Source organism: Vulpes lagopus, chromosome 9 (assembly GCF_018345385.1).
Source record: "Vulpes lagopus strain Blue_001 chromosome 9, ASM1834538v1, whole genome shotgun sequence".
Classification (NCBI taxonomy): domain Eukaryota; kingdom Metazoa; phylum Chordata; class Mammalia; order Carnivora; family Canidae; genus Vulpes; species Vulpes lagopus.
This window is the reverse complement of record NC_054832.1, coordinates 17,020,771-17,026,886: the sequence shown is the minus strand read 5'-3', so window position 1 is coordinate 17,026,886 and position 6,116 is coordinate 17,020,771.

Here is a 6,116-nt window from a genome sequence, read left to right as displayed (position 1 = left end):
CCAGACGGCTGACATCTTGACCATTTGGTTCTGCAAACACAGCCAAGGATTGTGTCTGTTCACGTGACTCCCAGAGGCAAATCCGGCCTCCGAGTCACACCAGGAGAGGGTTGGGGTGAGGTTAAACAGCTCTGAGATCTCTCCGCCTTTCTCCGAAGACATGGTCACAGAAGGAAGAGAAGGACTAGGAACAATTCGTGGCCTAATAAGATAGACTGAGAAACCAGCAGCTGCAATCTCTCTGTGTTTACCTGCAGGCCTGGGATGGCACGTATGTCATTGCAACCTCAGGACAGCCGCACTGATCAGTATAATGATATCCCTATTTTCCAAGTGAGTAAACTGAGGCTCAGAGACACCAAACAATGTGTCCCACTGACAGCACACAAGCCAGGATTTGAACCCAGGCAAACTAAGTCCAGCCAGATCTGGGCCTTGCCTTGGCCTCCCTGACCCGACCTCCTCTGTGGCAGTGTGATCTCGGAAAAGTTATGACCACAACACTCAAATTCAAGAACTGGGGATCCCTGGGTGGCTTAGCGGTTTAGCGCCTGCCTTCGGCCCAGGGCGTGATCTTGGAGACCCGGGATCGAGTCCCACATCGGGCTCCCTTCTTGGAGCCTGCTTCTCCCTCTGCCTGTGTCTCTGCCTCTCTCTGTGTGTGTCTCTCATGAATAAATAAATACAAACTTAAAAAAAAAAAAAAAAGAAGTGGTCAGTTTTTCCAGTCAGGTGCCTTGTAAGTTCTGTAGGACCTAGTCTTGGAACTGAGGCAAAACCATCACTGAAATACAAACCTTGGGTCTTGTTTGTAAAAAATCAAATTCTAAGAAGAGCAGGGGGTATGGTAGGTAATGTGGATGACAGAAAGGAGAAGGCAAGAGTCTTGGAGAAAGGAGCTGGTGAGAGGAGAGATGCCCCAGATGGGAGGAAACCACACAGGGAGGGGGACGCTGGGAAGAGCAACCCAGAAGGGAACCAGCCATGAACGCCAAACCTGCCCAAGCTGGCAGCTGGGAGCCGGCCTTCATGGGGTTCAGGTCATGGTGTCATCGTAGGACTCTGTGCAAAGGTTTCTTAAGCAGACAGGAAAGTTGCTCAGCCCAAACATGAGTCTCAAGGGTACAGTGTCTTTGGGTCTAAACCCTGAGCTCCTCAGCAGTAGCCTGAGAGGCAGCAGCATATGGGTCATCTTGCAAGGACCACGCCGCTTTTTGCCTTGGAGTCTGGGGAGTGAGTTTTGACCCAGATCCCAATGACTTTGTACGGGGTCTGATCTGTGAAATATTAAGATAGTAGTAGTAGTGGTAATAGTAATAGTAGCAGTAGTAGCAGTAGTAGTAGTAGTAATCGAGTTTAATCACAATAAACAAAGACTCTTTGGAAGCTTAGAATGGGCCAGTCACTTCTCTGAATACACATACCCTAACTCATTGAATACATCTACTAAATGGAGATCATGTACTCATGATGCTCATCACATTAGGAATATTTTCAAGATGATACATGTGAAACTGATGATAAGGATCATAATGCTAGTAACAATACCAGTGGTGGCGGTGGCAGCTGGAGGTGATGATGGAGGTGATGCTGATGGAGAGATGGTGTTCCTAGTGGTGACGGTATGTGCATTAGAGCAGTGGGTAAGGTACAGATTTCTAGTTTCACGGAGACCCGGATGCAAATTCCAGCTCGGCACTTACTCGTAGTACGGTCTTAGGCAATTAACCTCAATGAGCCTCAGTTTTCTTCATCTGTGAAATGGGAATAATATTTCCCTCGTGGTGTTAATGAGAAGAGGAAAATGCACATCTGTTTCTTAGCACAGTCCCTGGCACAGAAGCCACTACGGAGGAGAGACGGTGGCAGGAGCAGCAGAAACAATGGCAAAGATACCCCAGTAGCTATCAAGAGCTTCTCCCCAGTGGAAGGGGGCTGGCTCCTGATCACACTCTCCGCAGCTCTTCCAGCAGAGACAACCTTAGCAGCCTTTACTTCCAGAAGCTGTTTGGAATTTGGCTTCATATGGCCCCAAGAAGATCTTCCACACTCACCACATTGCAGGCGCCACTCACTTAACCATTAACCGAGCCAGTTCTGGCTAAGCTGGGAAACAGACAAAGGTTATCTCTGGAGTTCTTACGTCTCCTTCTCACCCCACCCGCGTGGCCTGAGGCTGACCCCTAGTCTGCTGGGACCACAACTACCTTGTCCCATCTCCTTCCCCCTCCCAGACCCACAGACTCCCAGGCCGCTGCTTTAACCCTTCCTTGTCTAGCCAACATCTGTCATTTGAGGTTCTATGACCTCAAAGTTCTTGATAATAGCAATAACAAATCACTTGCGTGTATTGTGGGCTTGCTGTGATGAGTGGATTGGCTTACTCACTCCTCACAACCACCCTGCGATCGGGGTAGAATCATTGCCCCCATTTTATAGGTGGGGAGACTGAGGCTCAAAGGGCCAAGTAACTATTCCTGGGTCACACAGCTTATAAATTGCAGACCAGGTTCCTTATTTGAGGTGTGTTTGATCTTGGATCCCAGGCTGACTCCACCATATGATGCTGCCTGCCTTTCAAAGACTAAATCCACGGGAGTGAGAGTTAATTGAAGAGCCAGGGTCGGGGGGTAGTGTCGGGCTGGGGGGACAAATGCCCTTGGCTGATTCTCAGATCCCCTTAGGAAGGGAGCTCTCCTCCACCAACTTCTCTCTAGACATTGACCCAGCATAACCATGGTCCAATTGTCACGGTCAGTGTGAATCTTAGAAATGATGTGTCATGCTTTCTGAAAAGACAGACGTTAGAGGAAAAAAAAATGTGGCATGCCCTTTATCTCAGCAGTTCCACTTCTAGAATTTTATCCTTCAGACATACTTGCACATGTGTGAATTGACATATTTACAAAGTTACTCATTGTTTGTAACAGCAAAAAATTTGGAAGCAGCCCAAATGTCTGTCATTGGGGAATGGCTAAATAAATTGTGGAATGCGCATATGATGAAACACTCGCTGCCATAAAAAAATGTAAGAATAAAGCTCTATCTGCAGAGATATGTCAGACTACATAGGATATGAATCTCTACAACATATTGCTAAGTAAAAAAAAAAAAAGTAGTCGCAGCATGTATGTTATGCTGCCACTATGTCAAATATGAGGAGGGAGAAGGATAAATACAGATGTTTTCCTGGATATGCATAGGCAGCCTCCAAAAGGGTATATAAGAAACTGGCGCCATTGGCTGCTTTCAGAAAGGGATCTTGGTGGGACACGGACTTTCTGCTCCAGCCTGTAATGTACCTTCTGAATTTAGGCACCTTCGCCAAAATTAATTTGTCTGTAGAGTGCCTGGCTGGCTCAGTTGTTAGGGCATGCGACTCTTGATCTCAGGGTTATGAGTTCAAGCCCCATGTTGAGTGTGGAGCCTACTTTAAAAAAATTATCTATATAAATATACGCACACATATGAATAATCATGAGAGAATGTTCACGGCACATTAATAACGTCGGTGGACACGACATCAGAGACCTTGGGTTTGACTATTGTTTCTATCACCTTGGAAAAGCGACTTGATGTTTGTGAATCCAGATTTCCTCAATTATAAGGCTGAGGGTGAGGGTAGCGATAACTACCTCCCAGGGACAGTGGAGAGGATTAAGAGGCACGGTGTATTCGGTTATTATTATTCACTGTCCAGATATTTGGAGAGCACTTACACTGGGTCAGGCCCTGAGCTCACACTACATAGTAACAAGGTGTGTCCAGCAGCGAGGCTCTTCCATCCTGCATCCAGGGGTTATGGTCTAGCGGGGGAGAACGACATGAAATCAATACAGAGCTATGCAGTCGCCTGCTGTCATAAAGACTGCGGCAGTGGAGAACGGGCTCCGCGAGGCAGATTCCCGCTGGGGTTACAGAAGGCCTTTCCGAGGCAGGGACACTTAAGCTCAAACCCATAGGCATCTGCTTGGCCAACAGAGGAGGGAGGGGCATTGCAGGTGAGAGGTCTGAGCCAGAAATAAACTTGGGGAGTTCAAGGAACCAAAAGACAATCAAAATGACTGGTGGCAGCGAGCTGGAGGGGGGAGCTGGAGGCATAGAGGGGATGAAAACATCCTGAGCCTCCAGGAACCATGGGCAGGGCCATGGGGCATGTTCTAGGCACAGGGGGAAGCCACTGTGGTCCTACCCAAGGTGGTGTGGCATGGCATGGCAGAGAAGGGCACAGGCTCAGACAGCCAGCTTCAAGTCCTGGCTCTCCCACTCTCTGGCTGGGAGCCCTGGGGCAGCCCCAAGCTTCTCAATAAGGAGGCAAATAGTGCCTCCGGTACTGTGTACGAGGTTCAAGTGCATCCCAGGGGAGTGCTTAGCTCGGTGCCTGGTGCCTCATACACACTCAGCAGATGGCTGCGCAGAAGCAGCAGCCATAATAGCAGTTGTAGTGCATTTCTGAAAAATCCTTCTAGAGCGAGGCTGGGCACACAATGGCCCCTGGACCAAATCCAGCCTGCCTCCTATTTTTGTGCTGTCCACAAGCTAAGAATGGTTTTAACATGTTTAGGGGACGCCTGGGTGGCTCAAAAGAGCACATGCCTCTTGATCTTGGAGTTTGTGAATTTGAGCCCCACAGTGGGTGTAGAGATTACTTAAGTAAATAAGTAAACTTAAAAAAAAAGAAAAGAATGGTTTTAACATTTTTGAATATCCTTTTAAAAAAAGGGAGAATATTTCCTGATGTGTGAAAATTTTATGAAACTTACATTTCAGCAGCCATAAATAAAGTTTTATTGAGACAGAGCCACCCACACTCATTTATGTATCATCGAAGGCTGTTTCTATGCTGTAATAGGAAAATTCAGCAGTTGAAACAGAGACTTGTGCCCTGTCAAGCATAGGGTATTTGCTATCTGGCCCTCTACAGAGAAATTTTGCCAACCCCCGCTCTAGAGAATAGATTGGCGAAGCCCAAAGATACAAGAAGGAAGACTGATTAAGAGACCCTCGTAGAGTCTGAGCAACAGACAACAATGAAAAGGGAAGGATAGAGTCTGTCAACATGTTTTTGGAGTCTAGCAAAGGCTCACAAATATTGGGCTTTTCCGTATTTCCTACATTAGATATGTTTACGACTACATCTCTCTTTAAGATTGAGAGGTTTTTGAAGTTTGGATATCAGCTCCAACACGCTGTAATTGATGAGAGCAGAAGATGATTCCAGACTCCGAGTGACTGACAAGCTGATGGCGTCACAGATATGTAATGTGGGCATCTTCTGAGCAAGCCCAGTGCTGGGCTGTATAAATAGAAGCCAGTGGTCATCAAGAAGTATTCCCAGGGCTGAGGTCATCCTCCCTTTACGCTGTCATGGCAGACCCCAGGCTAGGGCTGAGTCCACACCTGTGCCCCACAGCCAGCTTGTGTCAGGGGAACACTGCGGCGTTGAGAGGGGAGTCAGAGTATTGCCTGGAAGATGACACTCGTGAGAAAAGAAAAAGCAACTGGGATTATCCAATAATGGTAGATACCATGTATTAGGCATCACCATGCCCCCATCCACCATGGCTGCAAGCTCTTTATATGGGTTGGTTCATTTCACTCTCATGATCACCATTAGTGACACTGGTCACTACCACCATGTGTCCATTTCACAGATGAGGACAAAGAAACAGAAGAGTAACTGGCCCAAGAGGCAGTATAGCTAGTAAGTGGAGGAGTCAGGATGCCATTCCCAGAGATCTGGGATCAAGAGCTCCTGTTCTTAACCACTAGGCTTCATTATGTCTCTGCTCTGGCCCTCAGGGAGATGTGAAGACTACAGGTCATTTACGAGCAATATTTAGGTTATTACCCCTCACAACTCCCAGGAATTGAAATATATTGTCTACCAAACAGGATTTATTACATAACGATCACTTCTTTGTTTTCTTGAAGTCAGGTGTGGCTGTCAATCCTTGCTTATCAGCATGCAATGCCAACCCTCCCCCACCAACACACACACATACACACACACATACACACAAAATGCAGTCTCATCAAGGATGGATTAGGATTTCCAATGGGCTTTTTTACAACCTGCAGGTTGACTCTCAAAGTACCCACATCACCATCCATGG